Here is a 27372-nt window from a genome sequence, read left to right on the forward strand (position 1 = left end):
AGTTAACATTAAGTCGCGACTACCAGGCAGACACAAAATGTAATTAGTATGCTTCACGAATTCCTTGCACTCTAGAAATTGTTTTCCATTTCTGAAAATATTTGCACCCAAAGATTTGCAACTATCACAAATTGTTCGTTACAACTTTTTATTTCATAATTTATGATTTGGGTCATGCGGAAAGAATCAAATTGGTTGTCAAAAAGAATCCAATCGAAATGTCAAAAGAGATCCAAGCCAAAGCCAAAATAATCAAATTTATAGAAATGAACGAACTACGTTTTTTCATCAATCAATGCTAATGCTCAAAATCATAAGGGCCCAACTGGCATTTTGGCATCGTGACAGTTAAGTACAACTATCGAAACCGGTTAAAAATTGATATATTCCAAAAAATTAGGGAAACAATTTTCGATATCTTGGTCTCTCAGTTGCGTGTGGCGGAAATCTAACGTCACAAAGTAATAAAATATTTCTACAGGACAATAATCTTCTTTGGGTGAAATTCTGGTTCGGCCAAAAACGTAAATAAACAAAATCCGAGTCACGAAAACGTTTGCTCCTTCGATCGTATAAACATTTGAAAAAAGTTGAGATCATTGTCCACTAATCATACAATATGTTTTTGTCTATTTTAATTTATGTTTTTTTACAAATGCTACGTTCAATCTTTGTTCATTCAGTAGTGGGCTTCAATACAATCCATTTATACTGTAGTGTTTTTCCTAGGCTTTTTCTTCTTCTTCTTCTTCTTCGTCTTCTACTTCGTCTTAGTCTTCTTCTTCTTCTTCGTCTTCTTCTTCTTCTTCTTCTTCGTTTTCTTCTTGAATGGCACTAACGTTCCTAGAGAAACTTAGCCGTCTTATCCTAGTATTGCTTGCGTCATTTTTATAAGCACTTAGTTGAGATTTCTATGCCAAATAACACGCCTTGAATGTATTCTGAGTGACAAGCTCTAGAATACGCGTGACCACAGTGTAAGTCGGAGGAAAATTCTTTGACGAAAAATTCCCCCGACCAGAACGGGAATCGAACCCCCGGCATGTTAGGTGTGACGCTAACCACTCGGTCACGGGAGCACTAATTTGTCTCCTAGGCTAGCCTTTCCTTTTTCAATGTAGTTCAACACAGTATCGTAGAAATTTTTCATAGGCTTTAACAAGTTGCGCCCCGCGTCAGTCCCTAGGGGCCGACGTTGAGCTTTTTGGTAAGAAAACGCTGACTGACTGGGACTGAAATGAATGTTATGAAATAAGAAAATAAAAGTATATTTGGTTTGTTTTCGGATGTTTTACTAAATGTGACTACTTTCTAGTCGAATTTCTGTCTATTTTCTATTTATACAATGAGTATCTTTGGGAGCTGAGACCAACACTGATATTGTGTAAACGCTCTTGGTGCGGGGTGAACTGAAAGGGCAGGAAGAACAATTCGGGGCTTAACGTGTTAAAATAAGCCTCCTGTATTTAGTTTGAATCAACTAGACTATTAAGAACACTAATAAAGTCATCAGAAATAACAGAAATATCAGTGGCAAGTGCATCGTCTTTTTCAAGGCAATGAATGTGTGAAAGGCCACCAACTTATCTTTTGTTAAAATGAACCATAGTTTGAGGTATGGGGTTTCATTTATCCCGCAGGGCATTTCTTCTATGAAAGAAAATAGGAGCACAATCCGTCAAAAATACTCCTCTCGATAAAAGATCCAAGAACTTCATCTTGTTACCATGCTCAAGCAAATTGGCTTACTGTTTAACGCTCAACTCTTCAATTGTTCTACACCAGGGTTTCTCAAAGTGGTCGATATCGACCCCTTGGGGCCAAAAACGTAAATAAACAAAATCCGAGTCACGAAAACGTTTGCTCCTTCGATCGTAGAAACATTTGAAAAAAGTTGAGATCATTGTCCACTAATCATACAATATGTTTTTGTCTATTTTAATTTATGTTTTTTTACAAATGCTACGTTCAATCTTTTTTCATTCAGTAGTGGGCTTCAATACAATCCATTTATACTGTAGTGTTTTTCCTAGGCTTTTTCTTCTTCTTCTTCTTCGTCTTCTTCTTCTTCTTCTTCTTCTTCTTCTTCTTCTTAGTCTTCTTCTTCTTCGTCTTCTTCGTCTTCTTCTTGAATGGCACTAACGTTCCTAGAGAAACTTAGCCGTCTTATCCTAGTATTGCTTGCGTCATTTTTATAAGCACTTAGTTGAGATTTCTATGCCAAATAACACGCCTTGAATGTATTCTGAGTGACAAGCTCTAGAATACGCGTGACCACAGTGTAATTCGGAGGAAAAATCTTTGACGAAAAATTCAAATATGCACCGTTTTGCTGTATATTTTGTTGCCATTTTAAAGGTAAAGGTAACGAACATGGCACCAAGTGATTACCACCTTTTTCTCGTGTTGCAAAACATCCTGAGTGATAAGAAATTGGGATTAAGAGAAATTGTGAAAATCGATCACTATAGTCTTTGCCAATAAGAACCAAGACTTCTATGAGAGAAACACTCAAAAATGATTCTCTTCAAGTTCCGCCAAACACACAGTAAAACCTTCCTGGCCGTTAGTCCTGTTTTGACCACGCTCTTTTTCGAACAATATTGTCATAAGTGACCTATTTTTAATCCTCAGTCTCTTTCCGTTTAAGAAATGGCTCGATTTCACTCCGTTTGGCCAAGGCTTTGCAGATGGAAATTCGATCTATCCTATTTTTTGGTGTTAATTGGTGTGACACCCAAACACCGAGCATCTTTGTAAATCCAGCTTTGCGCAAATAATTTAAATTTGTTTTACTGTCGATATTTAGCTCCTGGGCGAGTATCGACATTGTAAACTTCATTTACAATATCAGTGACTTGGCTTGCATTATTAAAGAAAAACTGTAGAATGTACCGAATTATCTCTTTGTTGACTTCCATTGTTAACACCCTGCAACTGACAACTACATGGAACAAACAAAAAACAGCAAAAGTTTTTTTTAGTATGGAATATCACCATGACCACTAGCATAGCCTTGAAATTGTTTGATCGATACTGCACGAGATATCGAACACTACAGCCATCTACCGAGAAAATAAAGGATTTCTTTATTCCCCAACTCAATATTATTTTTGTACTTTTCAAAAACTCAACAAGATTCATCGACATAGGTTCATACATTAATACAAGATTAGAAAATCGGCAAGTAAAAAAGCGTGAACAAGTTCGTGCGAGAAAATGTGTTTGTCAACAGCTTTATTCATCACACTGATTTTTTTATGTTTTTTATCTTCACTTTGCGATTTTGTTATTTAAATTAATTGCCTACTTAAGTATTTGCAAGCAATTTGCATTTGTGAGTAATTTGTATTAATAATTGTTAACTACACTTGATATTCACCGAATTTTATGTCTATTTATTTCGTTGAATTATATTGCCACTCACAAAACTTTTTTTTTCGTCGCACTTGGAATAATATTTCAATATATTTCTTAACCAAAGACTTCTAGAGGTATCTGGCAATACGCCAATTTTTTAGGGATGCTAAAATTTTACGATATTAATTCGCGAGTCATTTTTATGTAGAAAACTGAAATTTTAGGGCGCAAATTCATTGTTTCATTCGAAATGCAACAAATTGATAAGTTTTTCACTGTAATCGTTCTATTTTGGATCTACTGTGTAAGCTCATGTAATTTTTTCAATTAAACAAATGGTTTATTTGATGAAAAATTAAAATTATATAAACAATTATTTTTTTGGCTGCACGAGAAATATTGTTTTAATTTTTGCACAACCAAAGGCGCAACAAAGTGAACTATGAACAGCGACAAACAGTGTTTTTGGGGTTTACGGATAGTGGCAACTATAATGCCACCATTTTTTTTAACTGTTTCAATAGCTTATTTTTTATCATAGGTTTATGTTCTCTGAAGTTTGAGTCGATTCTTTGCCTAGTTTCCACGGCCTTCTAAAGGTTAATCAACAGCAAAGTTTTTCAAATGTTAAGTTTTTCTTATGATTGGAGAAGTTTGTGGTGTCACTTCATGCTGGAAACGGAGTTTTTGCCCAAAATAGTTTGAGAATCCCTGTTGTACACGAACCATGTAGAAATGAAAATGGTTGTAAACTTTCACAATGAAGCTCCCAATATCGTTTATCAAACAAATCGATTTTATGTCGATGACAACTGTGTAGAATTTCTGCGAATAGAATGAGTCCTCGATTTAAATCCAAAGAAATAAAAAAAATACACGGTGAAAAAAAATTTTCCCCTGGCTTCTTTTGTAGCACTGTTTTATTAAAAATAATGACAAAGAAACAAATATTTTTTGGATGATCGAATTTCAGTGTGTTGATCAGTGTTATGGGATGAACCTGGTGACTTTCTTTCTATTTCTACAGGGTTTTCCAACTTTAAGTTCCGAAAGTAAATTGAAATAAAACACACTTAGAATTCGAATTTCGATGAAACTTTTATTTCAAATTAAAGTTTGGTTTATGCCATTATGTGCGAAATACAACATCATTCAAATGTCCACCTAGGGCTTCCTCGCACACATTGATCCGGAACAGGTAATTTTCGATGACTTTTCGGCACATATGGGGCGGTATCTCGGTCATAACTTCACGAATGTTGTCTTTCAAATGTTCAAGAGTTTGCGGAGAGCTGGCATAGACATGGTCTTTCGCATAACCCCACAAAAAAAAGTCTAGCGGGTTCAAATCGCATGATCTGGCCGTCCACCAATTTTTGGTGATTGGCATCACCAAAACGCGAAATTATGCGTCCCTCAAATTTCGTTCGCAATATGGCCATGTTCGGTCGTGTTGTGTGGCACGTGGCGCCGTCCTGCTGAAACCATCCGTATCCATATCTTCAATTTGTGGCAAAAAAAATCGGTTATCATGCGGCCATAGCGCTCACCATTCACAGTTACCATCTCGCCGTCCTCATTTTCAAAGAAATACGGCCCGATGACTCCACCAGACCATAATGCGCACCAAACAGTGACTTTTGGCGGATGCAATGGCCTCTCAACAATCACGTGTGGACTTTCTGAGCCCCATATACGGAAATTTTGGGTGTTCACATAGCCATCGAGCTCAAAATGTGCCTCATCGCTGAAGAAAATTTGATGCGAAAATTCAGCATTTTGCTGCTGTTGTTGCATTCCATGGTCACCACGCTCTAATTTTTGTACCAGTTGGACTTTATATGGATGTAGGTGCAAGTCCAAATACAAAATTCGCCACAATGATGTGTTTGACAAGCCCAATTGCTGAGCACGCCGTGGAATCGAAACATTCGGGTCATCCACCACACTGGCAGCAACAGCAGCAATATTTTCGGCCGAACGCACATTACGATGATGCACAGATTTCACAATATCCGCTACGGATCCAGTTTGTTCGAATTTACGCACTACATTAGCGATTGTGTGCTCTGTAGGCCGTCCATGACGACCAAAATCTGCTCGTAATGCTCGAAAAACATTTGCCGGTTTTTCATCATTTTTATAGTATAACTAGCTAACCCGGCAAACTTCGTCCCGCCCATTTACTTGATTAATTCTCGAGTAATGCAGAAATTTGTGTTTTATTTGTATGGCAGCCACCCCTAAGAGAGGGGGGAGGGGTATCTAACCACCATAGAAACATTCATTGCACCCTAAAGTTTCCATATGCCTAATTTGGTTTAATTTGCTTGATTAATTCTCGGGTAATGCAAAAATTTGTGTTTCATTTGTACGGCAGCCCCCTCTAAGAGAGGGGGAAGGAGTATCTTAACACCATAGAAACATTTATTGCATCCTAAAACCTCCACATGCCAAATTTGGTTTCATTTGCTTGATTAATTCTCGAGTAATGCAGAAATTTGTGTTTCATTTGTATGGCAGCCCCCCCTTTGAGTGGGGGAAGGACTGTCTAACCATCATAGAAACATTTATTGCACCCTAAAACTTTCACATGCCAACTTTGGTTTCGTTTGCTTGGTTAATTTCCGAGTAATGCAGAAATTTGTGTTTCATTTGTATGGCAGCCCCCCCAGAGAGGGGGGAGGGGTCTCAAAATATCACGAAAACCTTCCCCGGCCCCAAAAACCCCTACATACCAATTTTCATGTCGATCGGTTCAGTAGTTTCCGAGTCTATAAGAATCAGACAGACAGACAAACATCACTCCATTTATATATATATATATATATATATATATAGATTTAACAAAATTAACACGTTGTGCGATGCTAAAACGATCCATATTGTAAAATGGCAGACATTCAACTAACGATATGACGCTTTGGTTGACAGCTATGTCAAACGGTTGTCAGCGCAGGGCTGTATACTTTCGGAAGCCCGAAATGGAAAACCCTGTACAGTACGAGTTGATAAAAAGATGGGACAATCAAATAGGATCGAAAAAACTGTACTTATTTATAATATATTATTTATTTATAAAGTTCAGTAAACTTGCATTTGGAAATGAAGTGTGAATTTGAGACAAAACGGTGTTCTTGAAGAATTTTTTAATTTTTTTTCCTTCCTGTCGATTTCTTATTGTTCCTAAACGTATTCTTTTTTCTCGTTTCTAAAATTCACGCGCGATTGTCGATCCATAGTTCGCCTCATGTATTCCATTTTATTTTGATCTACAAGTATGATGAAATCAATACTTAAATTGTGATATCATTTCTGAACCGTTACCGTTACCTTTCAATGTTATTTTTATCTGTTCGATATTCGATTTGCAAAACTGTCCTCTCACCCGTGCACCCGTGGCCGAGTGTTTAGCGTCTCATATTATCATGGCGGGTGTTCGGGTTCGATTCCCGTTCTGGTCGGAGGGATTTTTCGTCAAAGAAATCTCCTTCGACTTGCACTGTGGTCACGCGTATTCTAGAGCTTGCCCCTCGGAATACATTCAAGGCGTGTTATTTGGCTGAAGAAATCTCAACCTAGTATTACTAAATGACGCTAGTTAATGCAGACGTTGAGACGGCAAAAGTTCCCCAGGAACGTGAACGCCATTCAAGAAACAACTGTCCTCTCAATAAGTGCCGAATATCAGATTTGTCTTGTAGTTCATGTTCTGCTTAAAGTAAACTGACCAGCCGTCCCGCGTTACGCGGGACAGTCCCGCATTTCAACAAAATGTCTCGCGTAAGATTCCGTCCCGCGAAACGTCCCGCTTTTGGCAAAAGAAACGAAAATGTCCCGCGATATCAATATATTTCAATATCACAATTTGATCATGTTAATTTTCTTAAATGGATGAACCTCAAAAAAACTTTTATTTGGCAGACTGTTCAAGAGCGCTTCTAATGCATCCAAAGATTAATACGTTGAGCTGGTTTCATCGCGCCGACATTGGGCTTTTTGTTTAGAGAGTGTCAACTGGAAGCGACAGCAACAAAATCGGAAAATGATTTTTATAAAAGTCCCCTATTGATCCGCAGGAACCAACGTGAGTCAGACGAAAAGTTCATTTTTGGTCCCCTAGCTCGGTCAGGGCTTAACGTTTTAAATAAGCCGGAAGAACTAGTGTATACTCGACAGGAAGAGGCAGAGTTGTTTGATGAAGCATCATAAATGATGCGCTGGGCGGTCTTACGGAAGTTGGCCGGAACCTGAACCATGGCCAATGAAAAGATGTATATTGGCGTGTTATTTTACCTTTTCGTGACTTTGGTGGTAGTCTATTTTGGCCATTCGCCCAAAAGTGTTCTATCAGGCGCAGCTGGGGAATGTTGAGAAGGTTGGCGGTCTTCGCGATAATGTTCATCTCCAGCCGATTCATCCGCCAGTGATCTTTTGGCATAATGGGCTGATCCCAGGTTCGGCATAAAGACCACATAACCTTCCCAACTCCGGTAAGCCCTTCGTACTATACATCTCCCCGTTCACTATATGACTCGAAAGAAGAGCGGCTTGGACATTCCCTTCACGCCTGTCAGAGAAGGACCTTCTTCGAGAACTTAATGTGAATGATATATTCGACGTCATCGCTTACCTGGGGAACGTTAAGTAACCGGTCCCCTGTCATTCGTTGAATTCTAGCATCAAGTACGTCTCGTCTTTCATTATGAGTACGAAAAGAAGTTTTTCACTTCTTTGCCGGAAAGAAGTTTTTCACCGGCACCTCAAGCTACTCCTCCTGCTGCTCAGATACGGCCGATCTCGTCTGACGCTTCCGCATAAAAATGTCCATTTTGGCCGGTTGCTTCGATCTCCCGGCTTAGGGTGCGGCAAAGAGATGATATTGTAAATACCAGATCGGCTATATCTGGCGGACACAAAGTGCCTCAGGATGTCCAACTCCTTCGCTGTGGGGTGGAGCTTGCAGTATCGAAAAATCATCAAGTTGCTTGACAGTGCTGCTGCTGCTGCGAATCAACAGCCTTGAATCATTTTTGTTGTAGACTTAATAAACGTGAGATTTGAAGAAATTTTGTTCCTATAAATTATCTTTCATCGCCATCCGAAATTAGTCAATTTTTTGAATGCCTACGTTAACACTAAAATCGATGAAAAATGAATTGGAATTTTCGAGCATTCCATTCGGTAATTTGAAGAGAATTTTAGAATTTGAATTGTGCTTGCCAGGCGTAAATGCTCTGATTGAGCGAGTGATTTTCGGGCGTAAACAAAATCTAAACCACCGAAAAATCACAACTGAGTGCCGATACTCAGAAAGAAAAAATACTGATCAGTTTAGACTCGCTAAACTATGATTTATGTTCACATAATGTATATACATAACGTTTTGTTTTTTGTGTCCCGCGTTAGACCTCTGATCATCTGGTCACTTTAGCTTAAAGGAATATGTAGAAAAATCATTCCGCGATAGTTTCAGCGTCAAGAGCATACAATTCAGTTCCCAACAGAGCGCGGCAGAAGTGAGCGCTACTGTATAATCAATACCAAGCATGAGCAACACCAATCAACAACAGTATTGATTCTCATTTCGCTTGCCTCCAACTATTGCGCGCGACTACCAACTATTGACGTGTGACTTGTTGTTCGAATCCGATTGACTGAGAACTGAACAATTTCGGATTTTTCCTGTAACGCGTACCTCTTTCCCCATTTACGTGTTCACAACTGTGCGTGCTTGTCTAGCTTTCTCCAGCAAACGAACCATTCTAGAATTTATGCCCCGTGCTTTTAGTCCTGCGGATATACTGCGGAGTCCCCCCATGTTCAATCGCTCCACCGGCAAAGTGCTCTGCTGCCTTGTGTAACGAAATCATTCCATCCAACTTTCCATGCAGTCGAAATCCGGGATAACACGTAACACATCGAGCGTCCCGCCTCTCCCCGATGTGGGGTTCGAGCTTCATTATCAGTGGCACTTACACTGACACAAATACACTGTCAACAACCATACCGGAAAAATGCGCGCCAGTAGTCACCAGACCAGAAAGTGTGCTGCTGCTGCTGCTGTTGTGCCGGAATATGCCGGAATATCTGTGAGCAATAATCGCATCGCGTAGTCGTCGATATTCGCATGCGTTTGTGCGAAAGCGAAAGGGGGAGATTTGGCAGACAGCAGCCGAAAGGCGCGGCTCAGACAATTCAATAATACTCGCGCCATCGCTGCCAGTCGTTTTCTCGGGAAACTCCACTGTTTAACCAAATCCCAGACTCAACAGTACTCCGGCGGTAATGCGTAGCGATTCTACATCGTTATTGATAGCAATATTCGATTATTTCTCGGGGTTTGTGCAATCGATGTTATTGCTCTGACAGGGATTCTGGTTTTGCTGTTGTAATAGGGTGGCTGGATAAACCATCCACTTATTGTTGCTTGATTTATTCTAGATTTGATTGAAACTTTTCAATTTGAAACAGAATCATCTAGAGAAGCTCATATTCAGATCAACTTTTTCCGACATAGCGTCGAATTAAAAGATGCTGATAAACTGACACCTATATTATATAAACATCAAAAATCACTGACCCTAGCGCTTGAAAAATTGATTAGATCAAATCACTCACTGAATTGATTCTTGTCGGCAATGAAGGTTTTTTACAGTCCGAAAACACCGAAGAAAATTCAAAAACCTCCTTTTGAAGACGATTCATTCAGATGAATTCAAAATTTCTCATGAATCACAACGTATTACAATCTGCAATAAAATAAACTTATACTAATTGATATAATAGCAAGGACTTTTTCGAATTCAATTGGAATCAACATATTTCCTTTGCAAGTAAAGAGTTCGAACAAATCCCAATTTAAGTCAATTCATGCATAGTGATAGATTACGTTCTTCGTTGCAAGTAAATCTAATTACTAAGTCTATCCTCTTACGTCTGGCATGACGGCCTTGGTTATTTCATTCATTTATCGTGGACTTCGAAAATATTGAAAAGAATTGTAAAACGAAAAATCTATTCTACATTTTCCTCTGAGTTGTTCTGAATTGTTGTATGTTCCGAATGTACGCACTTCTCGCACGCGAATTCGCTTGATTTGATAGATTTCAAACACTCAGTTTCATGTTTCTAACAATTTTGCTTATTTATCGAAAGGTGTGCATAGAAGTTCAGTGAGCTGCAGATATGAAGGCCAGTGCCATCTTGAATAACCCAGCCAAACCGTTGTGTTCGTAACCGCTTGTTACGAAAACAGCGAGTACAAAAGTACCCGCCGCTTGCATGCATTGCCAACTTCTCTAGGCTCATTGGTTTAGAAGTCTGTGTTGGGGAAACACACTCCGGTCTGCATATATGTATTGTATTGCACTGTTACTCTGGTTGTTTCCTTGGCCTTGGTCAAGGAGCACAAATCGGGCCAATCAAAACGGGAGATTTAGCGCGTTTAGATAATGCTTCACATTTCACATATTTCACATATTAAGTAAAATTTTGTGTTGTCGAAACGTTGAAAATATTGCAGAATATATTTGATGACTTAACTTTGTTAATAACATGGGTGTATTCAAAGACGGCCGAAAGGAGATAAACGATTTTCCACGTCAAGAACGACCATCCATCCATTTGAGAGAGCTAGACCGTGAATAAGGTATCTCTTACGAAACCGTCCGTCATATTTTGGATGATGTTGATGATGATGGTCCCACCTCATACCCCTACAATGGTTTGAGCAGGACGATTTATCATTAAGATAATTTTTAAAGTTTAACAAAGCACATCTGGAACCAGTATGCAAAATAAAACGAACTGGTTCTGTTGCAGACATAAATTGATATCATAAGAACATTAAACAAAAGACGGAAACCGAAAAGTAAAGATATAATCCCAAGGCATGTCGAGCAAATTTCCAACCCGGTAAGATCCTTGACTGATCGGGAATCGAACCCGATATCCTCAAGTTTCCAATAGATACTTACACTGAGATCTGCCGCGGTACAGAAAAAAACTCGATATAACCATCTGCTAATACGATAGTTTACAAGTATTCCGTCTGGGCTATCCCTGGTTCGAATCCGGTTTCCACTGAAGACCCTAGAACATTTCATTGTATAACGATTTTCGCCAGTGTTCAAAATCAAGTTATCTATGTCTACCGAAACGCGCGCGTGGCTCAAGCTTTTGTAGACTACTCATTTATTTTTTTTTTCAAATCTAACTTACAACAACAATAATGTAACAAAAATCCATCATCATCAATACGAACATGATAGCTTATGCAAACATAGAAACATTGAAACATTTTTACAAGTTCATAACACAGATTTCACATGTGACAGACACAATTCTTTGAACTCAGCTATTGTTGCCGCTCGTTTGATATTTCTGGGCATCGAATTGAAGAATTTTAATCCTTTATACAATAGTGAATTTTGGGACCTGCTAAATAAAAAGTTAGGTGTTCTTGCATCAATCGCGTTTCTTGTATTATATCTATGCAAATCACTTCCTCGTTCAATTCGATCACACAAGTATCGAGGCAGCATATCATTCAAAATTTTAAAGATGAACACCATTGTCAAGTAATAAATCCTTTGCTTCACAGATAACCACTGTAGCGCGTCCAACATTATGACAGAGGAAGTGTACCTATGACATCTTAAAATTAATCGCATGATTTTATTTTGTAACCGCTGCAATCGCAATAGTTGTGTATTATTTGCAAGAAACAGGATGGATGAGCAGAAATCTATGTGTGGTGAGACGAGTGATTTATATAGTTTGACTTTACTAATTGCGTTTAACTCATTCTTCAAACGACAAATGACGCCGTACTTTTTAGCAACCTTTTTGATGACATTATCAATGTGAGACTTAAAAGTTAGTCTGTCATCAATAACTACTCCCAGATATTTTATTTCTTTAACCCGTTCAATAGTCTCACCATCGATTTCAAAATTACCGTTATATCTGGAGTTTGCTGAAGAAATGAGCATGTATTTTGTTTTATTAACATTCAACTTTAATTGTTTGAATTTCAACCACCGAGCGAGAGAATGAAGATCTTCGTTCAAGTGCTCCGCGATTACATTCAACTCCTTAGCTGCGATGAACAGAACAGTGTCATCCGCGAACAAGTTGATATCACAAAAACGTAAAACCCGCCGCATATCATTAATATATAAAATGAATAAAATGGGCCCTAACACACTTCCCTGTGGTACACCAAGTGTGTTATCGATGGGAGTAGAAATAAAATCGTTGAAACGAGTCTTTTGAGTTCTATCACACAAGTAGCTTTCAAACCATTTGTATGATGTCCCTACAATTCCAAAGCGCTTCAATGTTTGCAACAATAAGGCCCTAGAAATTGTTTCAAAAGCGCGTTTCAAATCCAAGAACACCGCAAAAATAGTTTCTTTAGCCTCGATATTCTCTTTCCATTTTGCCAACACCAGATTTAGTGCGGTCTCACAAGAGTGTCCCTCTCGATATCCCGACTGTTCCGGTATCAGCAAACTGTTATTGTCAATAAATTTCATCAGCTGGCCTTTCACAACAAGTTCTAAAATTTTTTCTAATGTGTGCAACATGTTAATGGGGCGGAACTCTTCGGCTTTATCCGTCCCATTAACTTTGGGGATGGGAACCACAAGAGATTCCTTCCAAACTTCAGGCACGTGCCCAGTTTGCAATGATTCATTTATCAGGCCTAGTAATTCGTGTCCAATAACATGAAAGCAATCTTGTATCACTTTTGCGTTGACATTGTCGATACCAGCCGATTTATGCAAAGAAAAACAAATATCTCTCAACTCTGGTATAAGGTATCTCTTACGAAACCGTCCGTCATATTTTGGATGATGTTGATGATGATGGTCCCACCTCATACCCCTACAATGGTTTGAGCAGGACGATTTATCATTAAGATAATTTTTAAAGTTTAACAAAGCACATCTGGAACCAGTATGCAAAATAAAACGAACTGGTTCTGTTGCAGACATAAATTGATATCATAAGAACATTAAACAAAAGACGGAAACCGAAAAGTAAAGATATAATCCCAAGGCATGTCGAGCAAATTTCCAACCCGGGAACGCGCTACAGTGGTTATCTGTAGAAAACATTCTAATTTGCAATTGCTGCTTATCGGCTGTATTATTTCGTATGGCTCACTGACCAATTCAATACTTTGATTGATCAATTGAACACTATTCACGAAATAACTGTTGAATTTTTCCGCAATGATTTGTTCCGAATGTTCTTCTGAACCTTCAAAAGTTATGGACCGCGATAAACTATTTTTAGTGTTAAGTAAACTTTTTAGTATTTTCCATAACTCCTTGCTGTTATTCTGATGTTGATCGATTTTCCTCTGTATATATTCACATCTTATCTTTTTCAAGGCTTGTGAATATATATTCCGCGCGCAGGTGTACCTTTTCCAATCGTTTTCTATATTACTTCTACAAAATTTTGAGTACATTTTATCTCGTTTACGTTTGAGACGCAAGAGTGATAAAGTGTACCAGCTGTTCGAATTTTTCAAATTGATTTGTTTCTCAAAAACTAGGCTATTGGTACACACTTTCAAGATATTAGTGAGAACAGCTGCTTTCAAATCCAGATTGTCCGTTATTGCAGTAAAATCCAGGTTTCTAGCAACAAGATGAGACAGTGCTTCCTTTGAATACTTGTTCCAGCACTTGATCTTAACTCTATTTTCTTCACGTTCACTCTGTTCGTTCTCAATATAAATAAAAATTGTCTCATGATCCGTTATTTTCAATTTGGCCTCTATCAAAGAATGAACTGTATTAAAATTAGAGAAAACGTGGTCTATCAAAGATCTACTGTTTTTCGAAATTCTTGTAACTTCTGTTACAGTCTGTTTCAAGTTGTAAAAATCAGATAGTTGCTTCAATTGCTTCGAATTCTGCACGTTGAGCCAGTCAATATTGAAGTCACCAGCAATTACATTCAATTTACTGGAGTCAATGAAACTCTCCCACCAGTTTTCTAAAATTTCTAAAAATCGCTGATCACTAGAACTGGGGGAATGATACAAAATTCCAAAATTTCCCATCTGCATACCTCTTTCAACTGAAATTGCCAAGAACCAATTATTTTCAACAGATTCGTTTAACTGAATGTTGAATTTAATCGATTCTTTTGCGTAAATAGCAACTCCTCCAGTGTGTCTGGAATGTGAAAGGCAAAAAGCAACTTTGTAACCCGGGATGCCATATTGATCAAATGAATTCTCATCAACAATATGAGTTTCAGAAAGAAAGACTAATCGTGGACGGAAATTTTCTACAAGTTGGCGCATTGCCACATAATTTGTAGAAAGCCCAGCTATATTGAAGTACAACATTTCAAACTTCCTATCACATCTTCTTTCCTTGGGTTGCTATTTACTAGAAAAAATGTTGCTTTTTTTCTTTTCTAACAGCCTCCGATACACTGGACACTGTGTACTATAAGCTGGGTGGTTTATGTCCAATTTAAATTTTTGCTCTTGATTCACTTTTAAACAATTTACGCACTTAAACTCAGTTGACGAGCATCCAGATGTTATATGTTGTTCATTACATCTTGAGCATTTATCTTCATTACTACAAACTTTGCTCTTGTGTCCGAATTCTCCACATTTGAAACAACGTAGAACAATAAAGGCCTCAGCAACTGAACACTTATCCCATCCGATGCTTACTTTACGAGTACTCATCAGACATCCATAAGTGTCATGATCTACTTCAATAATCGTATTATATTTGTTGTACTTTAAACGTGGATTTTCATATTCTGCAACAATTTTAACATCTCCAATCTTGATGTCATCATTTTGACTTTTTAAAAGATCTACGAAAACGTCTGAGGAATATCGATCACTCATTCCTAATATCTTCAATCTTGGTTTTAATGGTTTGGGAACAACAGCGCTAAACTTTTCTCCCAGATTACTTTCTATGTTATTTTTCAAGTTTTCAATGTTATCCCCTGCCACACACTCAACAATAATCGAGCCGTCTTTCCCGTTCCTAAAATTGCTAATTTTATGGATTCTTGGATTTAATTTTTCTTTTAAAAATTTTCTGGTTTCGTCATTATTTTGCGACTCGACAGGTTTAATCACGATAACAGGGCAAACCTTACGTTTTTTTTACGGATTTTGAACTCTTTAATACACTTGCATACGAGCGTGCATTGTTTTCAACCTTTTCGTCATTACCATTGTCATTAATTTCTATTTGTATCGGTTCCTCGCGCTTATTCATTATAATTTGTTTTTTCCTACTAGGGCAGTCCGGTTCCGAACCAGCTGTTCTATTACTCAGAGTACGTTTCCTGTTCATCCCAGCTAATTTTTTATCATCGTTACTATTTTCAACAAATGAACTTTTCAATTCTTTCAAATGTTGAGAAATACTGATATCAATACTTCCCATCTTTTGAACTAGCCGTTCATCGAAAGATCTGATCAGTTTCTCCATCTCTCTTTCCATTGCAATCTTTATTTGATCATCGATGTTTTTCTGGATCTCGCTTAAAGAAAGTGAGAGAGAAGAGATTTTTTCCATCTCTTTCTTCACTTCTCCGAAGTCCAGAATATCATCTCGCGAACAATAACTCTTATCCGACAAACATTCAGTACACTTAAACTGAACATTTTCATTCTCAGCTATAAGTTTCGCAGCTGCTTTTGTGAGGGATGTACAGCGCCGATGATATCGAGCGCCGCAAATTCCCCCGCAAACAACTGGATCATCATTGATCATTATTTTACTTTCACACACTCTGCACACACTCATCTTGCATACAATATCCCGTGCAAGCGCCAGCAATAGCTAAGAACAAAACACACATTGAACACAAAGGGACAACCAAACAATTATATCGCTACAGCCGCCACCAAAGCGATAGCAGACCGTAGCGTTATTTTCAATTTAAATGATGAAAACCAGAGTAAATGAAAGCATGCACTTATACTTATCTGGATCATCGGTTTAATTAAACGTTGGACACAACTTTTTTCACGTTTGCACACAATTTCACATACAAAATATTAAATTGAACGGAGCACAATTTCTACACAAGCTACCATGTTCGCAATTCAAATCTATTGTTTGGGCATGAGAAAATAAATCTATATAATATCTATGTTTTGGGCATGAGAAAAATCGCAGCACGACTAGTGCCAATAGAGCTCAATTTTCTTCCAAAAAATGTATCGCAGTCAAGTGACTGAAGACATATTGGATTGTCCAGAAAGATCGCGTCGAATTTTGGGAAAACAAAACCATTTTTCGCCATACTCCCAGATCATGTTTGCTTTTTCGTATAAAATTGTTCAAAGTATTTTTAATGCTGTCGAATTTTTTTTTCCCCTTGAGAGAATTTTGCAGGGAAACTTTTTTCTCTCCAAATGATGGCCAGAGTAGTTGGCATGAAATTCGTCAATATTCGGTTAGTTTAAATTCAATGGAAGTCATATATCATATCTATGGTACTTATATATTATTCGTATATAATCTGCCAAATGTCTGTAAAGCCGAAAGTAAGATTCTAGAGTGAGAGGAAAAAAGATCTCGCAACACTATTCATAATGCATTCATTTCGCGCTAATCGTACTGAGCTTCGTGATTTGAAATAGTTAAGAGAAAATCATGATGTTTTTTCAGGTTTAATAAGCGCACTTTTCAAATGAAAATATTAATCAAATTTTCCTTTTTTGTATCGAAAATATCTATCCTGCGTGATAGAGAAATTCGTTTTTTACCTTATTGAGAAAAGTATTTAACAAAAAACTGTATCTGATAATAATTTTATACTACAATGATGAGTTTTGTGGAAATATCAGGAAATGTACAGGCAAACCTTTTTTTGGGCGTGGGATAGGGACCGCATAAAAAAAATCGTGCAAAACTTCACCAGTAGCTTTAAAAAACCGTGTTCGGTACACATTTTGAAAAAAAACTTTTTTGTGCGGTAGATAGGGACCGCATAAAAAAAGTTTCCCCCAAGAAAATAACTCAAATCCACGCCGTTCACCGTTCAATTTCCTTTTGCTTCCCTGCTTTGCGATGGGACAGTTTGCCTCTTCGGTTGCGCGTGGCTGTTTTGTGCTTTTAGCTGCTTGCCGAAACGTGATGCTATTAGATATCATGTCATGCAAAAACTTTGAGTATTTGATGGGAGGAGGGGAATGATTTCAGACGCAGATAATTGAGACGCAAGTATGCTTTTTCCGCACTGAAATGCATATTAACCATCGAAAAAAACTAAATGGACGATAACTTTGCCAAATATGCTTCTTTTCATATACCGCACAAGAACAGAAAACCGCACAAAAAAAAAATTCGCACAAAAACAGGTTTAACTGTATAAATAAATGGTAAAAGTTTAAAACAGTGTCAGGACGACGTGTTTTAAACTTTTAAAAAACATCGAGTAATTATTTTCATTCAAAACTGTTTGAAATTGCATGTTAATCGGGTATGCTAATCTAGTAGAATATCTTTCTTTCACACCAATTTCATGCTTCAATAAATGTCGACAATGTACCATCGACTCGCGATCGATTCGGTATAGATAGATGATAAACGAAAGAACGAGTAGACTCTATACAAGTGCGGACTGAAGAGCTTGGAAATGACAGTTCTCATTTGCAACCGAAAAAATGTTGGCACGGATGTCAGTAAATTTATTACGGATGATTTTTATTCTGATGAAGTAAAAATTACAAAAATCAGGTAAAACCAGGATCATTTCAGTAAAATCAGCCAAAATTGAGTGTTTGTCAGGGAAATCTTGAAAAATCATTAAGGTTGGCATCTCTGCTTTTGGCCGCAGTGCATTGACAATAAGGACAATAAGAATTTCGACATATGCCCGACTTGTTTATTGTTGTCGCGAGGGAAAGAATTTATCATGAATCAAGTGTTTTCAGCGGCTTCTACAAAACTACGTGAAACGTGGTGTATGACTCATTTCTCATGTTGAGTTATATTTCGTTCTCAGGTCGATTGATTTTGATTGCCTGTGTTTTACCATTTATTTTGTGTTCATCATCTCCGAATTACGTGACATCATTTTTTTTAAAGAAAAAGTATAACAACAAAAAACAAGAACATTAAGAGCTTCCTGCTGTTCGTCGTCACGAGAATAAGATTATCTTAGACGATTAATCAACTCAGTTTTTTTTTGTGTGAGATAATCCTTCGGATAATTCCAACATGTTTAGTGTCATGTCTTCGGAAACGGCATTGAATAGTCCAACTGAAGAACTCCGTGTGTTTATCATGGAACTGTACAACGTGTACAAAATCAAACAGCCCCCCGAAATTGATGTGTTGATGACGACTAGTGATGATCGAGTCTGCTTCCGGTTTCATCACGCGTTCCAATTGTGCGTACAATAAATTAACAGCGCAGAAACAAAAAATATTCCAGCCTTTGCATACAGACCAATAAAACTAGTGTTCAAACTCCCCTGTGTTAGTCGGTTAACAGTCGGGTATGTATGGTGTTTGGAAAATTTGGGTTGCTTTCCAAAAATCCGTGTCTACAATTTCGGTGTCTTGATTAGCGCATATTATTTTCCGTTGCTGTCTATCGCTATTGTATTAAGCGAGAAGCTGGTTCGTCAAATCGAGCTGCTATTTTAAGCTTCTCACACCAATCTAGTTTGACGCGTAACGAAAATGCCAGCTGTCCGTTCTCGATATCCCGGTATTTTACGATTACGACCAGTAATGATTAGATTGTGATGCGTGAGAAATCGGAATCTCGCAACGGGGCTCAATGGGATCGGAAAATCGGTAACGAGACTGAAACCGAATCATCCACAGCTGTGGCATGCGATTTGATGTGAGAAAGAGAGTAGCTCGGCATCGTTTGGCTGTGTGTTTCCCTTCAAACAGTAATTGCTTGACATGATCGCAGCATTTGATAAACGAGACATAAACTGTTTCATTAGGTACAAGTGCTGCGCGAGACTGCGATTTACGTGACTGTCTTATCACCTAGAAGTATCAAAATATCTCCTTCAAGTACACCGTTGATACCGTGCGAATTCTCCCCCTCAAGCCAAAACGCAAAACGCTAGTTGGCAGATCGCGATCAGCTCAAGGTTTATCGCTCTCAAGAGTCAGGGCAAGCCTCTGTAGCAAATAGTTAATCTCGTTTAATGGCAGAGTACAGACGCTTTGAGACGCTTTTTCTGCAGTCGATGATTTCGTTTTGATCGCTCGCGCTCGCGCACCCATAGGCAAAAATGGGGTTATGAAATCTCCGTCCGTGCTGCAAAAACGGACGAACTGCTGTCTGAAACCATTGAGGTTCTCCACTCTCGCAGATAAAGCCAAAAGGTCGTCCCGCGCCCAGACTTAGTCTGACCCCTATTCCGTTTCTCCGCGGTACTCCGCGATCGGGGTAACACACAATGGGTAACTATGTGCGGTCGTCGTCACTGGTCGTTACTCAACCGTGTTCAATAAGCAGCAGTTATAAGCTGCCGAGATTATCTCCGGTCAATGCGCGCGCAACACGTGAATGATACGAAGCGGCGGCAGCAGGATTTTGGAAATGTCGAGTACTTACAAAAAAATAAACTAAACAAAGACACACATTCAGCAGCACAGCAGAATTCGCAGTCCTCTCCGATACACACGCGCGAAACTCAAAGGCTTCAGAAGGAACAACAGCTTGATATGGGCATCTTGCGTGGGTTTTCACCGGATCGATCGCCGATTCCACAAACATTACTACGCGCTCGGCAAATTATGAGCGTCTTTTTGAAGCGTGAGTCTAAAAGATTGCTGATAAAAAAGCTCCATACCTATGGGGATTGGGCGCTCTTTGTCTGTTCGTTGCGTCGTATATACAACGCAGGAATTCGGAGACAGTGGGATTTTGATCGCAAAATACTATCGAAAAATTGTTTGGAACTATAGTTTGAAAAATTATTGAAAAAGAAATCAAGAAATAAATAATCCAATTAAGATAATTTCGATGAAGAAAGTATCCAATCATTTTTTAGTAGAATTAAAACGTTCAACGCTATGCCTACATACCAGAGAAACATTGAACATCAAAACTATTTTGGAAATGCCATCAACTTTTACTGATTATTCCACATCTAATAGGGTTAATGTTTGAACCAACATCCGAGCAGAAAAAGATATTCGAAGGAAGAAACAAATTACGAGACTTTAATGGTAAATCAAATCATTATGAAACCTGTAATACCGACACAACACAGAAAAGCAATAAAAGAAAGGTTCAAAAAACGACTGAAAGTAAACTGATTTGACACTTTCGAGTTCTAGAATTGAATCAAACAAAAACAATGATGAAACTAAGATGCAACAACGCATAGTTATCTGTACAAATCGTTAGAATTTTATTCTTTGCAAAAAAATACATTGGCATTAACGGTAATTGAATCCAAAGTCCGTATTATTCAAATTGCATTTTCAGTGTAGTCAGTTTTATAGGCTTCGATCTATTTTGATATTCGTCCACTTCGTGGTCTTATTCATTTTGTTATTGTTGTTTTTCTATTTTTTTCTTGTACAACAGTTTTCTGTGTTTTGAAAAATAGAATCCGGTCTCATTTCGTTTTCAACTCTGTTTAAACTCAACTTTTTGTCATCACTTATGTGACACAGTTTGGGATTTATCTAGGTTTTTTGTTCGCTCAAATGTTTATCAAGCTGTTGAAGAATAAGATGAACTAGGGATTAAATGAACCTTGAAACGAAAAAAATCTATATATATATATATATATATATATATATATATATATATATAAGTTAACGCAAGCAACATCATTTTCCCCACAGCAACAGAACCGATCACTGTGGAACAGTTTATCGGTAGCATCAATTCGCAAACGCAAGCGAAACAACAATTTAGGACACCAACGTAAAACACCGATTCGGACTCTGTACCTGACGCGACAACGGACTGGATAGAATGTGCAGCGTAAGGGCTTTAGGTAAATGGCTAGGCTTCATGATGTAAAATTGACAATAATAAAATCAGTCTAACTTGTGCTCTCTGTGAAACCGGTCTTTCCTTTCTTTTTTAAAAACTCTTCGATATCCTCATGTAACTTAATTGGCGCAGTCGGTAGGATCGCTCGTTCAAGTGTTCACGCGTAGATCCAATTCGCGAAAGTGATTTCCCGCGCGAACGAATATCGAGTGGCTGACGATTGGAGAACTACAACGGACGCACGAGTGATACCTTTTTATCAAGTAAGTAATTAGATCTTAGTCAAATTAACAATCATTTAATCGGAGTGGTACAAAGCTTACCCGAAACAAAAAAAGCTGTATCCACATCCATAAAATATAACAAAAAACTACTAATTCAGAGAGACGAGCCCGGGTAACACCGTAAGCGACTCTTTTTATATCACAAAAGTGAACTACTAATCTAAAACAAAAACAAACGTTAAATCAGAAAAAAAAACTAGCTAATCTAACAAGAGTGATTTAAGTTTTACCTTGGAGTGCTTTGTGAATAATCGCGAAAACAATGAACCCAAACAGTTTTAACATATCCCCTGAATTACCGAGGAGCAATACCTCAGCACAGGAGGAAAATTTAAATGAACACGAAGAAGCCGCCAGAATTGCTCAAACAGCGGTAATGTTCGACAAGGCGGAGAAAATCCTAAAGGCGATGCAAACGCCCCAGGCAATCCGCGAATTGCCGCAATTCGACGGTAACCCCGTCAAATTACACTGCTTCATTAGAGCAGTGGAAAATCTGTTGCCCTTTTTAGAAACTCTTAAAGGGACACCCTTCGAGCAAGTATGGCTTCAATCCATACGCTCGAAAGTAACCGGAGATGCGGACCGAGTTTTAGAAACATACGGGACACCGCTAATCTGGGAAGAAATTAAAGCTAACCTGATAGCTTACTATAACGACAAGCGTGATTCTGTCACGCTTACCCGCGAATTGTTCCAACTGCAACAAGCTGGAACAATAGAAGATTTTTATAGTTCGGTTCATCAATTGCTTTCGCTTTTGATAAACCATACAAATATTTCAACATTCGATCTCAACTTGAGAACGGACAGAATCTCGACACACCAGGAGAATGCTCTTCAAGTGTTTTTAGCAGGACTAAAAGAGCCCATCGGCGGGAACGTAAGAGCCCGCCAACCAAAAAAATTAAAAGAAGCTTTCGATGCTTCTATTGAAGAGAGAAACTATCAAAATAAATGCGGTCTTAATAAGATGGAAACTACAAATCGATTCCAAAAACCGATTGTTGTAGCACCACCTCCCCCACCAAGGCAAAAGAACTGGAATAATTTCAATCATTACCAAAGAGCCCAGTATCAGCCTCAAACGAATCATTTTAATCCACAGCAAAATTTTTCGAGATTACAAATGAATCCTTTTAATCAACGGCAAAATTTTCAAAGACCTCAAATGAATCAATTCCACACACCTTACCAACAACATCAGAACCAAAGCTTTCTAAATCAACCGCAAGTTCCTCCGCGAAACGTATTCGCCCCAAGACCAGTTCAGATGCCGAAGCCTACTCCCATGGATGTAGACCCTTCAATAAGATCTAATAAAATAAACTATATGAATAGACCTCGGAGAGCAATCAATTACCACGAAGGCACAAATATGTCTGATCCTTACGGCCCGTACGAAGGACCAAATTGTGAATACGAAACCTATGATGAAGAAAATTATGAACAGGATAATTATCACAATGAATCGATGGCTAGTACATCTTTTCAACCTGTGGTAAACAATCAGGAAGAGAGTGTCGAAGAAAATACCACTTCCACTGATGAACTGAATTTTCAGATAATTACGGCCCAAGAAACTCCTCCGTAAACAATTTTATACCATCCATACAAAATCATGCTCGGACCCACTCCGGACCCAAAAAAGCCTTTAGATTTAATACATCTAGATATATTCTTAAAACAACCTAATATATTCCTTTCCTTTTTAGATAAATTCTCGAGATACGCTACATTGATTCCCATCAAATCTAGGAACATTCAAGATGTACGTAAAGGATTAACTAAATACTTTTCCATTTATGGTACCCCAAATTTGATCGTTACTGACAACGAACCTTCAATGAAATCCATCGAAATTAAAACTCTTCTGGAAAACTTAAAAATAGACATCCATTTCACTCCTCCAAACCATAGTTCAAGTAATGGTACAGTGGAGAGGTTTCACTCAACTTTGGGCGAAATCTATCGTTGTACTAAGCCTAATTATCCCGACATAAACGAAAAAGAAGTTTTTAGAATAGCTTGCACCATATACAACAACACAGTCCACTCTACCACAAAAACCAAACCCCGGGAAATATTCTACGGAATAAGGGATGGAGAGGAAAGGCCTCTTGATATGGAAAAGATTTTAGAAAACAGAAACAAATTCTACAATGAAATTATTGTACAATCAGATAAAACTAAAAATAAAAATTTGGGTTACCATAATAAGAAGAGAGAACACCCACCGGTCCTTCGAGAGGAAGAAACCGTATATAATAGAAGACAAGGAATAAGGAACAAAGGAAAAGAAATGTATTTCCCAGTCAAAGTTGTCCAAGATAAAGGTAGAACGTTTCTGGACCACTCTGGCAGAGAAATACACAAAGAAAATATTCGGCGAAAATGAAACCATACAAATTATTTTTCTAAATTATAGATGTTGCGGAGCCAACTTCTAAAACTAATTACGCTGACGTTCATCACGACCTCATCATCGAGAACGATACAAATACATGACCTGACCAGAAACCCAGGACTAGTGACGTTACAGACCGGAAACGTACTAATTAAGACTGGACGTCACAGGATATATCACACAATAGACTTGGAAGACTATAGACCATTACTAAACAACATCGCTATTACTATCGACGGACTTAAAATATTCACAGACTTCAGCGACGTTTATATCACATTACAGTCCAAATTTAAGAAAGCCCAAAACACGTATATGAAATTGTTACCAAATAGAAGAAACAAGAGAGGAGCATTCAATTTTCTAGGCTCAGCCATAAAGGCGATTACAGGCAATTTAGATGAAGAAGATCGAATCCAAATAGATAACGATATAAATGACTTAAAACGAGGCAACCAAGAACTTATAAGACAAAATAATATTCAAGTAACTATCAACAAACATCTAGGAAAACGTATAAACAAATTAATAGATTCCGTTAATGAACAACAATGAATAATCAAGCAACAAATTATATCAGCCAGACAATCTCTAATCACCAACAAACTTGTCAATCAAAATTTCACAGCAATCCGACCGGCATTTAAAATTTCTTATCATGTCGACCTAATACAAGAACACCTAGACTCAATTTTCGAAGTTATACAACTTGCAAAAATAAATATCATTTCTAAGAATTTTCTAGAAGCAGAAGAACTAAAGTTTATCTCAGATAAGTTAGAAGAACAAAATATTACCATTCTACATCCAGACCAAGCATACGATTACCTAGACATCAGAGCCCTCTTCAAGGAATCCATCCTCTACTTCATCATCGGCGTCCCGCAGATTTTACCACATCCATTCACCAGTCTTCTCCTAGAACCACTTCCAATCAACGGTCAAATCATCAAACTCCCTTGGCATAAAGCAGCAATCTACGGAAACTCCACCTATTTCATCAAAGGCAGTTGCCAAAGTATCGGCGAAAATTCCATTTGCGAAGAAGATAAATTAGACGATACCTCAGACGACAGATGCTTCTCCAAAATCATACGAGGCTCCCCAGGAAAATGCACCTTTACGAACTATCGGAATACAACCAACATAAAACGATTGACAGACAACCATATCATCATCATAATCACAACAGTCACACTATCAAGCGACTGTCTACATAACAACAGAGTTTTAACAGGAACGATGCTGTTGTTTTTCGAGAACTGTACAATCTCACTGAACAACAAAACTTTTAGCTCCATTACGTTTCCATCGAGAATTATCCCAACAATAGTGCCTCTGGATGGCGTGAAAATTGAACAAAACGAATTCGAGCAGAACCTGGACTTTCACACATTAAAGAAATTACATTTCCAAAACCGAGAACAACTGGAGATAATTAAAACCCGATATTTCATCCAAACATCAACAAGTTTGTGCCTCTCATCTATATGCTTCATTATAGGCTTGATCGTCATAGTTTACCATTGGTACCAGAAGAAAAGGACACCCAATGAAGAAAAACCAAACATCAGTTCAGCAGACAACCATCATCCCAACACAATTGTATCGGGACGATCCAAACTTGATGAGGGAGTAGTTAACGCAAGCAACATCATTTTCCCCACAGCAACAGAACCGATCACTGTGGAACAGTTTATCGGTAGCATCAATTCGCAAACGCAAGCGAAACAACAATTTAGGACACCAACGTAAAACACCGATTCGGACTCTGTACCTGACGCGACAACGGACTGGATAGAATGTGCAGCGTAAGGGCTTTAGGTAAATGGCTAGGCTTCATGATGTAAAATTGACAATAATAAAATCAGTCTAACTTGTGCTCTCTGTGAAACCGGTCTTTCCTTTCTTTTTAAAAACTCTTCGATATCCTCATGTAACTTAATTTATATATATATATATATATATATATATATATATATATATATATATATATATATATATATATAAATGGATTTCTGTCTGTCTGTCTGATTCTTATGGACTCGGAACCGATCAACATGAAAATTGGTATGTAGGGTTTTTTGGGGCCGGGGAAGGTTTTCGTGATAGTTTGAGACCCCTTCCCCCCTCTCTAGGGGGGGGGGTGTGTCTGCCATACAAATGAAACACAAATTTATGCATTACTCGAGAATTATTCAAGCAAATGAAACCAAATTAGACATATTGAGGTTTCAGGGTGCAAAAAATGTTTCTATGGTGGTTAGACTCTCCAGCCCCCTCTCTCTGTTTCTATGGCAGTTAGACTCTCCACCCCCCCTCTCTTGAGGCTGCCATACAAATGAAACATAAATTTCTGAATTAACTCACTAAGGGGGGCTACCATATAAACAAAACACAAATTTCTGCAACTCGAGAACTAATCAAGCACAATTTGGGATGTGAGGGAATTATGGTATGAGAAATATTTCTATGATGGAATGGAGAGGGGGTCCCATAGAAATATTAGACATATTTCAACCAAAAATATTCCAACCAAACATGACAATTGAAAATTCTCGGGAAACTCTGAAGGAAAAAGGGAACATTCGGAAAATTAAATTCCCATATGTTCTACAATTACATAGTGACAAGTGCTGTTAGTCCATTTAATGTTTGCGCTAGCGAAACTGATCTTTGTCCGAAACTGGAAATGGATTTTAATGTGATGAAACGCACTCCTATATCTTCTTTTATCCATACCAAAAAAGGATCGCCGGATACGTTGATAAGAGCAGAACTCGAGGAAGGAATTATCGGATTTAGTGATGTTTACTGTATAAAACATTTATTCCATGTAACGGAGAAACATGTTATTTGCAAGCAGTTGAAAAATCTTGAACGAGAATTGTGTCTGAAAATAATCTGATATTATAATGATGAGTTTCGTTAGAAATACTAGGAATTTTATAGTAAAAGTTAAATTCAACGGGGTCGAATAGAAGATCAATCAATGAACAGTTCTGCGATTGGACCCATGAACTTGCTCATAGTAAGAAAACGTGAATGTTTGAAGGTATTGATAACAAAAAACAAATTTTGGGCGGGACGAAGTATGCCGGGTCAGCTAGTAATAAATAAAAAATGGCTAGCCCATTTTTGGTTGCTAAACTGAAACGAAAAGAAATCAACTATCATCAAAAAAGATCAAACTCATCTCAAACTGTGACCAAAACTGGATCAGAAGTTGATTGAATTTCATCCCTTTTGTACTACAAGCTGAAAATACTTTCCGTCATTTTTGATTTACTAGCATTTTCAGCTCTAACAGTACCAGAT

The 27372-nt window shown here is 37.9% G+C and overlaps 1 protein-coding gene and 1 long non-coding RNA gene across 5 annotated transcripts in view; both read left to right on the forward strand.

Moving 5' to 3' along the window:
- Positions 1–27372, forward strand: part of LOC129779122 (putative uncharacterized protein DDB_G0271606) — a 634240-nt gene that overhangs the window by 90753 nt on the left and 516115 nt on the right. The window lies entirely within an intron of this gene.
- Positions 21478–25930, forward strand: LOC129779125 (uncharacterized). Its single transcript, XR_008743568.1, has 3 exons — positions 21478–21626; positions 23363–23418; positions 25559–25930. It is a non-coding gene; the product is annotated as an uncharacterized LOC129779125 (long non-coding RNA).

The sequence above is a fragment of the Toxorhynchites rutilus genome, chromosome 3 (genome assembly GCF_029784135.1).
Source record: "Toxorhynchites rutilus septentrionalis strain SRP chromosome 3, ASM2978413v1, whole genome shotgun sequence".
Lineage (NCBI taxonomy): Eukaryota > Metazoa > Arthropoda > Insecta > Diptera > Culicidae > Toxorhynchites > Toxorhynchites rutilus.